Consider the following 11,450-nt stretch of genomic DNA (forward strand, 5'->3'; position numbering starts at 1 on the left):
AGAGGGAGGAGAGAGAAAGACTAGATTCTGATCTCTCCATTTGGTCAGTCATATCTCATGCGAAGACCAGCGATATGATCAGGAAAGAGTGGGGATTTGCTAGTTGATCTCTTATCTATGTGTTACTTTGAAGCTCCATGCTTAATTTGGGGGGGGGGGGGGATGTTTACCCCCTCCCAAAGGGCACCCCCTTTGGTCTTAATTTTGTCCACCTCTTCATTCTTGGGATTTCTGGAATCTTTCGCGTCCGGGCTCCGATTCGGCCTCTGAAAAATCTTGCGCGTCCGTCTCGGCATCCCGTATTGATTGGCAGCTCCCGGCATCCCACACAGCAGTCGAAAAAATTATGAAAAATCTGCAAGTGTCGCTCGGGTGCTTTTGAAAGCCGTCCTTCGCTTGACGCTTAAAATCGTCCTAGCTGCAGATGTCGCCTTCGATGTTGAAGATTTTTCCCCTAAATTTTGGATTTTTTGACAAATGTTAGGCACATTTCGGGCTCAAAACTCCGCTCTTAGTGCTTCCCAACGCCACTGTTGCCTGCTCTACACATCAACTGAAGCATTCACAATTGTTAGAAAATAATAAAATTAAACCGACAAAAGTGAATATCTAGCAATCTTTAGTTACAAAATAAATGAATTGGTTAGAACTCAATCCTAACCTTAATTTATTACGAGTGCGCACTCTAAACTCATAAACATCCATTAATTTAAATATGTATTTTGTGGAATCACCTACTATGGAATCACCCACTTGCACATTAAATTAATAAGACGCTCGAAAAGGACAGGCGTCCCCATAGATTTTTCGCACAAGGAATCCACCTTGTGTATGAGCCCCGGCAACAAATATAATTTTATGGAATCCACCCCAAAACCTCACGGAATCCACCGTGGAATATGCCTCCTAGCATCATACCCCCAGGGTGGGATAGCAATTGTCCTCAATTGCTATTAGCTCAATGTGGAGCCAACAGTGAGGGGTAAGCACTTAGGTCTTGAGCGTGCATCCATTGGGCCTCTTCAACAGGATGATTTTTAAACTTCACTAAATATCTAGAATATCTACGGCCAGTTCTAGTGGTCATAAAGTCAGTATCTAGAATAGTTTCAGGTTCAAGGATTTCAGTTTTTTCTTCTAACAAAGGAGGGTTTTCATAGACAGGATGGACATGTAATTGGCCTCTAAAAGGTCGTAATAAACTGATATGAAAAGTGTTGTAGATTTTCTAGTGTTGTGATAATTCTAGTTTAAATGCATTGTCATTGATTTTGTGAATGATCTTGAAAGGTCCATAAAATCGAGGAGCTAACTTTACAATAGGGTGTTTGTCAACACTTTGTAATCTTCGCTTTTCAATGCGTAACCAAACATAATCATCAACTTTGAAACTCATAGCTTTTCTTTTCTCGTTAGCTTCTTTTGTGTATGATTGATGGGCTCTCACAATCATATCTTTAACTTCATCGAAAATAGTAGCATGCATGTTAGCAATATCATCAGGATTTTGAACTTTGTTTGACCATGATGTAATTGGTGTAGGTAATCTATATCCATAAATGATTTCAAATGGTGCTTTTTGTGTAACTGTATGTGGTGTGTTATTGTATGCAAACTGAAGTAAATATAAATGTGTGTCCCATGTTTATGATTTTGAAATTGTGTATGCACGCAAAAGATCTAAAATTGTACTATTAGTAGCTTCTGTTTGGCCATTTATTTCAGGATGAAATGCAGATGAAAAATCAATCTTTGTTCCTAAATTAGCAAACAAAGTAATCCAAAAATTATTACAGAATCTAGAATCACGGTCAGAAACAATAACTTTTGACAAACCATGATTAGTGAAAACAATTGAGCAACTTGAGATGTAGTTAACGTTTTCTTGCATGGAATGAAATATATGCTTGTTTGCTAAACCTATTGACAATAGTCCAAATCATATCATGATTAGCTTTAGTGTTAGGTAAACTAAAATCCATTGAAATCTGTTCCCATGGTCGGTCTGGAATTGGTAAAGGCATTAATAAACCATATTGTTTACCATGGTGTCATTTAACTCTTTGGCAAATTAAACATTCAGATACAAAGTTAGATACATCAGATTCCATGTGTGGCCAATAAAAATCTTTAATCAGTGTACGCAAAGTAGAAATAATTCCTCTATAGCCTTGATATGGGGGACAATGAATTTCATGCAAGACAAATGATCGAAATGGAACAGTTACACATAATCTTTTTTCATAGAACATAAATCCATCAATGTAAGGCAATGAATCAATGGGAATCAGGTTATTTGCAATTAATTTATTCCAATCAGCTTGAAAAATATAGGTATCTTTCATAAGGAGAAGAGAATCAAAAGATATCACAGAGATATTATGAATAGTCAATCTTCTACTTAAAGCATCGGCAACAACATTCTCTTTTCCAAGTTGATATTGTATGAGTGGATAAAAACTTTGAATAAAAGTAGCCCATTTAATGTGTTGGTCAGATATTTGTGGTTGACTAAGGAGATGTTTAATACTTTGTTGGTCAGTTTTGATCATGAATTCAGATTCCATTAAATAGTATTTCCATTTACGTAAAGCTTGTACTATAACTAGCAATTCCTTATCATAGGTAGAATATTTAAGTTCAGAGGGTTTAAGTTTGCAGCTAGAGTAAGCTATGGGATGGGAATCTTGCATAAGGACTGCTCCTATTCCAGTTCCACTAGCGTCAATGACTACTAGGAAAAATGGTCTATTGAAGTCAGGTAATTGCAATACAGGAGCATGAGTTTCAGTAAATCAAAGGACTTTTGTTGATTGTCAGACCAGTGATACACAATGCCTTTCTTTAATAATTTTGTCAAAGGTAATGCAAGCAATGAAAAATTTCTCACAAATTTTTTGTAAAAGCTAGCAAGACCTAAGAAAGAACGTAATTCGTTTACATTTTTAGGTATCAGCCAATTCAAAATTGCTTCTATCTTTTCAGGGTCAACTTTAATACCTTCAAATGAAATAATATGTCCTAGGTATTGTTGAGATGGCAAGCTCAACACGTGCGGACATTAATGATGGACCGCCTGGCTAGATAAGTCCATACGTCTACACTTAGCACGTTGGTGGTCATTATGATACTCACATGGCCACTGACTTATCACTTATTATATTTAGTTTGTTACACCTACCTACAGCTGGCAAAGACATAGCGCCAGTCAATTAGTGTAGTTGCGATTATGCACTGTTTGACTTAGTAGGACACTTTCCTTTATGTTGTATCTTATCTATACTTTTTGTACATTGTATAGTGTATGGAAGAAGAAGAAAAAACCAGCAAGAAAACTTTTTGGCCTCCATCTCTCTTCTTGCTTTCTTGACTGAGCTTCCTCTTGTGTATATAGTGTGTATTTGGTGCAGCAGCTCAAGCAAGTTCCCCCACCACATGATTCTTGACATGATATCAAAGCCGTGCCACTGAGAGAGGCTGATTTTGAAGGCTGAAGTGAAGGAGAAGAAGCAAGGTTCGAGCAAGCAAGCAATGGGTAAGAAGCTCTCCCATTCTTCTACTCTCTCTCTTGAATAGTGCATGTGGAGGCACCGAAAGCAGGGTCGAGCAAAAATCTCAGATTGCTGTGAGATTGGTGTGCGAGCAGACCATTGTATATTCTACAAATTAGCCCTTTAGGACTTTTCTGCAGTTATTTTGGGCATCTGAGGCCATTTCAGGCCCTACTTTAGAGCCGCAAGGTTACGGACAACAGTTTCAGGGTACACCGTGATTTCGGCTATATTGACCAAAAGTGGGTGCACAGGTTACAGATTGCGAATCTGTAATTTTTTAGGTGTTTGCAGGAAGCAAACATAAGGTTTATTTGCAAACAGGTTGTAGATTACATGTACTATTGATGTGAGCAATCAGTGAAAAAGGTTGCTTGGTGTATAATTGTGCACGTGTTGTGGAAGGTTTCAGAAGACTAGCTTGCTGTGTTATATCCTTGTTTGTGATAATGAAAGAGAATAGTGGAAATCCCATTATTGAGAAGCTCGACAAGAACAACTACCCTTCATAGAAGTTTCGTGTGACGAACTTCCTCATTGGAAAGGGCCTTTATGAGTTTGTCTTAGGTGAAGAAAAGGAGCCAGAGCTGGGTATCCCTCCAACTGCAGATGAGTTAAAAGTATGAAAAGAGTGGAATGCGAAAGACAAAAAGGTGATGTACTGGCTATCTGCAGTAATTGATAATACTATGCTGGGACATATAAGGAATGCAGAAACTTCACATGCAGCTTGGACAATTTTTGAGAGCATGTTTTCAGTAAATACAAAGGCACGAAAGATTAACTCAAGCAAGAGTTGAATGCCTTGAAGAAAGGAAAAATGTCTGTCAATGAGTATGTGTTGAATGGTTTGGAGAGATGCAGGACTTACAAAACCCAGGTTATGTGCAGACAGGTGATGATTCATGCCACCCAATTTCACACATTGGAAAGGTTCCCTTGTCCTTGTATGATGGCCAGACAAAGAGTTTGACAGATGTATTACATGTGCCATGAATTACAAAGAATTGGCCAAATGGTAGAGCAGGGGTTGCATATCCGATTCAATGCAAAAGGTTGTTTTGTAGAAGACTTTAATGATAAGTATAGGTTGGTCGTAAAAGGAAGTAGAGCTGGTCGAATGTTCACTTTAGATGTTGGAATTCCTGCAATGGATGCTGCTATGTATGCTAAAGGAAAAGGAGTAGTTGCAGATATTGAAATATGGCATAAACATATTGGACATTCAAATGTGCAAAGGCTGAAATTAATGCAGTCCAAAGGATTGGTTACAGGGTTGCCTTCTTTTAGAGTTGCAGAATTGCATAAAGTTTGTGAAGCATGCCAGTTTGGTAAGCATGCAAGACAACCTTTCTCGCATGATAGAGAAGTGAGCAGAAATATACTTGATGTAGTACATACAGATGTTTGGGGGCCTACACAGAATGCATCTCTTGGTGGCAGCAAATACTTTGTCACATTTATTGATGACTGTTCAAGGAAGCTATTGGTATACTTCATGAAGGAAAAGAGTGATGTGTTTGAGCACTTCAAATCTTTTAAGGCAGCTGTTGAAACAGAAATAGGCTTAAAAGTGAAGTGCTTGAGATCAGATGGATGGGCAGAGTACCTCTCTAATGAGTTCAGTGGCTTCTTGAGGACTCATGGGATAAAGAGGTAATTTACTTGTAGGTATACCCCACAGCAAAATGGTGTTGCAGAAAGAAAAAACAGGCATATTGTAGAAGTTGCACGGGCATTAATGGCTGAAAAGAATATGCCCAAACATTTTTGGTCTAAGGCTGTCCATACTACTGTTTACATTATGAACAGAACTCCCACAGCCACAGTTCATGGGATGACTCTTGAAGAATGCTTTACTGGTAAGAAGCCTGATGTATCGCACTTGAAGGTATTTGGCTGTGTTGCATACGTTCATGTGCTAGATGAGCTACAGAAGAAGCTTGATCCAAAGGCAAAAAAATGTATTTTTATTGGATACTCTTTAGAGCAAAAAGGGTATCGCTGTTATAACCCTGTCACACATGTGAGTTTAGAGTGAGCAGGGATGTTATCTTTGATGAGATGGAAAGTTGGTATACACCTAGTGATGTTTTGGATGATGATAATGATCAGGATAGCTATGTTCAAAAAGATAAACAAGAATCAGGGAGTCTTAGTGGACCAAAAACATCATCTGATACTACACCTACAGTGAGCCCTTGGTCTGGGAGACTAAGGAGTAGCCCCACATCTTCAGGTGGATCTATAAGTGTTGCAAGGAAGGACAAAGGAAAGAAGAAAGTGCTGGATGGTAATGATGCATCTACCAGTCATTTGGGATTTGACGGAGATCTGAGTGGTTCAGAGAGTTTGGATGATGAGCTTGGTATTCCTTTAGTCAGGACACCAAGTGTACAGAGAGCTCATAGTAATGTAAATGCTCCATTGAGTGATCCGGTGGTACGCAGATCTAGTAGGGTCAGATACCCTGTTAAAAGATTTGGTTTTGAAGGTTATGCAGCTCACCATTATGCTTATATGGTGAAACTAGTTGAGGATGTTGAGCCCACTTGTTTTGAGAATACTGTTGGTCATGCTCATTGGGATGCAGCAATGGATGAGGAGATGGCTACATTAGAAGCCAACAAGACTTGGGATTTGGTACCCTTGTCTAAGGGTAAGAAAGCTATTGGCTGTAAGTGGGTTTACAAAGTCAAGCAAAATGCAGATGGCTCCATTAGCAGGTATAAGGCTAGACTGGTTGCAAAAGGCTATGCTCAAACATATGGCATAGATTATGAAGATACATTCAGTCCAGTTGCTAGGATGGCAACTGTTAGGTGTGTGATTGCCTTGACAGCAGCCAAAGGTTGGAGTTTGCAGCAAATGGATGTTAAGAATGCCTTCTTGCATGGTGAATTGCAAGAAGAAGTGTATATGGAGCAGCCAGTATGTTATGAGGATTTAGAGCATCCTACATATGTGTGCAGGTTAAAGAAGGTGCTCTAGGGGCTCAAGCAAGCACCTAGAGCATGGTCTGACAAGATTGGAGAGTATCTTGTCAATATTGGATTTTGTATTTTTGATGCTGATCACTCACTTTATGCGAGAAAGGGAGATGCAGGTTTGGTCATCATAGTCATCTATGTGGATGACTTGATTATTACAAGTGACAGTGACAATGGGATTATTGAAGTTAAGGACAGTGGTTAATCACTTTGCAGGAGTTCGATTATGAGATTAAGAGTAAGTCACCAAGGTTGCAGGGTATTGTGGAATGCCTTGTGGATTTCGGGGAGCCGAAAGAGACTTTGAATGAAGGAAGTGATATTGAAGAAATGTTTAAAATTGATATAGCTTCTATCCCATCTTGGTATGCTACTATCACGCATTATCTATCAATGGGAGAGACTGGAGCTGGTTTATCAAAATCTGACAAGAGGAAAATCAAACAACAGGCTTTGAAGTTTTCCTTGATCGTAGGAACACTATATTTGCAGGGTGTTGATGATATCTATCGCTGATCTGTGATGCCTGACGAGGTTCCTTTCATCTTGGAAGAGTGCCATGACTCTGCATGTGGAGGGCACTTCGTTGGGCGGTTGACAGCACAGAAAGCTTTAAGGGCTGGATATTGGTGGCCGTCCATCTTCCAAGATTCCTTTGAGTACGTCAAGAGATGTGATACCTGTCAAAGATATGACAGCAGAGAGAATAGGAAATGCCCACTTATGCCTATCATGGCTATCCTTCCATTTGAGAAGTGGGGCATTGACTTTGTGGGTCCTATCACCCCGTTGTCTACTACTCAGAAGAGATACATTATAGTAGCAACTGATTATTTTACAAAATGGTCAGAAGTGCGGGCGACGAGGCAGGACAATGCAAAAGAGATTGCAAGTTTCCTTTTAGAGCAAATTATCTGCCATTTCGGACCACCGAAGGAGCTAGTGTCGGACCGTGGAACCCACTTTTTGAATAAAGTGATCAAAAGCCTGACTGAAGCTTGGCAAATCAAGCACAACAAAACGACCCCCTATAATCCGCAAGCAAACGGACAAGTCGAAAGTACTAATAAGCAACTTGTGGGTATCTTGTCTAAAATAGTCTCTGAGAAGAAACGAGACTAGGACAAGAAGTTGTATGTGGCAGTATGGGCGTACAATACAACGTTCAAGTGAGCTACCGGCCATACTCCATTTAAATTAGTTTATGGGGAAGAGTGTGTGTTACCCCTCGAAATCGAGTTGCCAACCATACGATTTGCAATTAACCACCCTTTGGGAGACGAGGATGCACTCTTTGAACGTTTCATGACCATAGCCCACCTGGATGAGTTGAAATTGCAGAGCTTATTACACCAGGAGGTAGCTAAATGTCGGATGAAGCAATTGCATGACCTTAAAGCAAAGAAGTATACCTTTAAAAAAGGGCAATTAGTTATGTACTACGATGCGCGTAGGGAGTTGTTTCCAGGGAAGATGGAACCTAGATGGAATGGCCCCTACAAGATTGTCAGGATAGGGAAAAATAGGTCTACGGCTCTACTAGCTGATCTGCAGGGAGTAGAATTTAAAAATAAGGTTAATCTTAATAAGATTAAACATTATTATTTCTAAGTATGCTAATGCGTAAAAAATACATTGCATGTCTAGGCTAGGGCTGATTGGAGACCTACAAAAGGAGCTTAAGCTAGTTGATGGGGCGGTTAATCCCTTATTTGGAGCACCCATATCTAGAGCAGAGATACCATCAGGGGAAGCTTATATGGTGGAGCAAAGGATACAAAGTGATTGAGCAAGACGGCAGAACCTTTGTGTGGGAGATTAAAGTCTTCTGCCATCACTGCTTACGAATGTTGACAAGTATGCCTATTGAGTTTAATGAAGAAGGTGGGATGGAGCCGTCAGTTCATCCTCTAAACATGCTAAATTTTGACTATCATAATTACGAATAGAGGAGTTCGTGATGGCAGTCTGTGTAAACCCATTGTGGGCGTACACATTATATTTTGATGGAGCGTCCAGGGGCCCTAATAAAAAAGGGAGTGTTGGAGTAGTAATCCAAGATCCCCGACGTAGAGTTATGATGAAGTTAGTTGCTTATCTCGGCGTAGGATTCACTAACAACATAGCGGAGTATAAAGCCTTGATTATGGGACTGCATATTGCCAAGCAAGGTGGTATTCGGTGGTTGTTAGTAAAAGGGGATTCCCAGTTGATCTTGAATCAGCTAGATGGGGCATACACAGTGCGGAATCCCATCCTTTGTATGTATCATCGAACTGCCATAACCCTACTTGAGGAGTTTGAGAGAGTGTCTCTTCAGCTGATTCCACGATACTGCAATCAGTTTGCGGATTCATTGGCAAACCTTGCTTATGAAGAAGACATTTTCTTCAACTGTGGTCCTAGTTTGGATATTGCTATCAATAATGAGACATGACCCAGTCGCTTGTGGGGAATGTTATCAGAGCATGCAATATATGGCAGGCGATGGTTGATATGGGTGATGCAAAGAGTAAGCCGAGACCCATCTACCATTGTTATTCTAGACCCATAGACTGATTAGCCAACATGTTATGTGTACGCCTCTTGCTATATATGCAGGAGGGATGGGTCACAATCTTATGCACTCAGCTTAGGGCTGCGAGCCCTATTTTTCCTCCTTGGAAGGGAGCATATTATTGTATATCGGTACTATTTTGGGGAGGGATGCATAGGTGCTATTCTGTTTGATCTCGTTAGGCCAAGAGGGCCAGTTTTGCGAGGTTTTAGTGTTTTATTTCATTAGGCCAAGAGGTCCGATCAGTTTTTGTAGTGAAATGCTTTATTTCATTAGGCCAAGAGGGCCAGTCGTCTGTTTAGTATAGGTGTGATTAATGGTTTCTTATTTTAGTCATGTGCTAGACAGGTCCAAAGAAGAGTTTGGAAGGAGCCTATGTCGCGCGGAAGCTTCTCATGGCCCTATCCAAGTGATATCTCTCCTTTACGAGTGCCGTGTTTTTTATGCTATATGTATCTGTGTACTTGTAGGGGATTTTCTTTTCTTGTTGGGGACCGGCGTCCAAGGCATGAAGTCCCAAGTTTAGATTAGGTATGTCTAAGGGAGGTCTGAGTAGTCGTTGCCTCCTGTAAAGACATTGCCAGGCATCGAAAGACCTGCTTTAGAAGGCAGTTCTAGTGACCTTGTTCTGCTAGCCTGCTAGGCAGCCATTCTAGGAGTTCTTGTTAGTTGTGAGGTAGTTAGAGAAGCCTGCTAGAGGAAAAAAATGATGATGATAGAGAGAAGGAAATGGGAAAAACACCCTAAATATCTCAAAGAAAAAAATATATACAAAGGTGTGTAAAAAGGGGTTCTAACCCCTATACAAAAAAACAAAAACCGAAAGAAAAAATCTTAGCAGCAGTTTATCATCGCCTTGCGAAGGCCTGGTAGGTTCCTGGGGACGAGTCCGACCCGAGGCCGATGCCTTGCCCTTCCTTGGGATGACATCTTGCCATAAGAAAAAGAAAGGAAGGTTGGAGCAAAAATAAAAGTGAGCATTCGAAAAGGATTAAGTGTCACCTCGCGAGGGCTTGGTAGGTTCTTGGGTACCGAGACAGGATCTGAGGCCGATGTCCTGTTCTACTTGCTCCCTCCTTTTTGCACGCCCAAGTATGGAAAAATAAAAACCTAAAAGAAGAAATGTGCTAAAAGAAAATACTTCTTGATCAGGCTATATGAGTCCTCGCCTAGTATAGCTTTTGGGTGTATTGTCCTTAGTTAGGTAGGTAGTTCAGACCACCACTTAGGGTGACCTCTTTGATAGTTCTTCTTAGTTTGGCCGTGTTGGAGCAGTTAGTTAGTGACTAGCTTTGGACCTTCTATGAGATTATGCTAGGCCTACTCGTTGTGGATTTCATGCCTTGGTTTTGTCAGGGGTAGGGTGAGCATTGTGTTGTATTTTAGTATGTATCTATTTTGTATCAGCTTGATGCTTTCTTTGGTTGTTTTGTGCAGATCTGTTGTGGGATTCAACGGGCTGAGTTGCCCTATCTCGTGGTCGCCAATGAGAGCGGATTTTTGAGCCCGAAATGTGCCTAAAATTTGCCAAAAAATTCAGAATTTAGGGAAAAAATCTTCAACATCGAAGGCGGCGGCTGCAGCAGCTAAGACGATTTTAAGCGTCAAGCGAAGGACGGCTTTCAAAAGGCGATCGAGTGACACTTGTGAATTTTTCATAATTTTTCCGACTGCCATGCGGGATGCTAGGAGCTGCCAGTCAGTACGGGACGCCAAGACGGATGCGCATGGTTTTTCAGAGGCCGAATCGGAGCCCGGACGCGAAAGATGTCAGAAATCCCAAGAATGAAGAGGTGGACAAAATTAAGACCAAAGGGGGTGCCCTTTGGGAGGGGGCACCCCCCCCCCCCCCCCCCCCCCCCCAAATCAAGCATGGAGCTTCAAAGTAACACATAGATCAGATATCAACCGGCAAATCCCCACTCTTTCCTGATCATATCACTAGTCTTTGCATGAGATATGGCTGACCGAATGGAGAGATCAGAATCTAGTCTTTCTCTCTCCTCCCTCTCTCTCCTCTCTATGGGTTGTTCATGCGCACTATCTTGAAGGAGGAATCGGGAAGGAGATTAAAGAAAACGATGATGGAGATTGATGGAGATGCTGAAGATTGATGTGCAACATTGGATTGAGAGCAATGGAGGCTCTGTCCACTAGTCACGCAGTCATTTAATGCATCTCGGGTTTCGTAAAAACACGATATGACTATTTTTTATGAAGAAAATGAAGGTTTTTTTGATATTTTATGATGGAAATGATGTTTTTATTTGATGAAAATTTGTTTGAGTGCTGGTTGCACCATATTTAATTGCTTTTTATCAGAAAATCTTGATTTTGCAATGATTTACATAC

Source organism: Lygodium microphyllum, chromosome 12 (genome assembly GCF_053477565.2).
Source record: "Lygodium microphyllum isolate KBCC chromosome 12, Lygodium_microphyllum_v1.1.10, whole genome shotgun sequence".
Taxonomy (NCBI): Eukaryota; Viridiplantae; Streptophyta; class Polypodiopsida; order Schizaeales; family Lygodiaceae; genus Lygodium; species Lygodium microphyllum.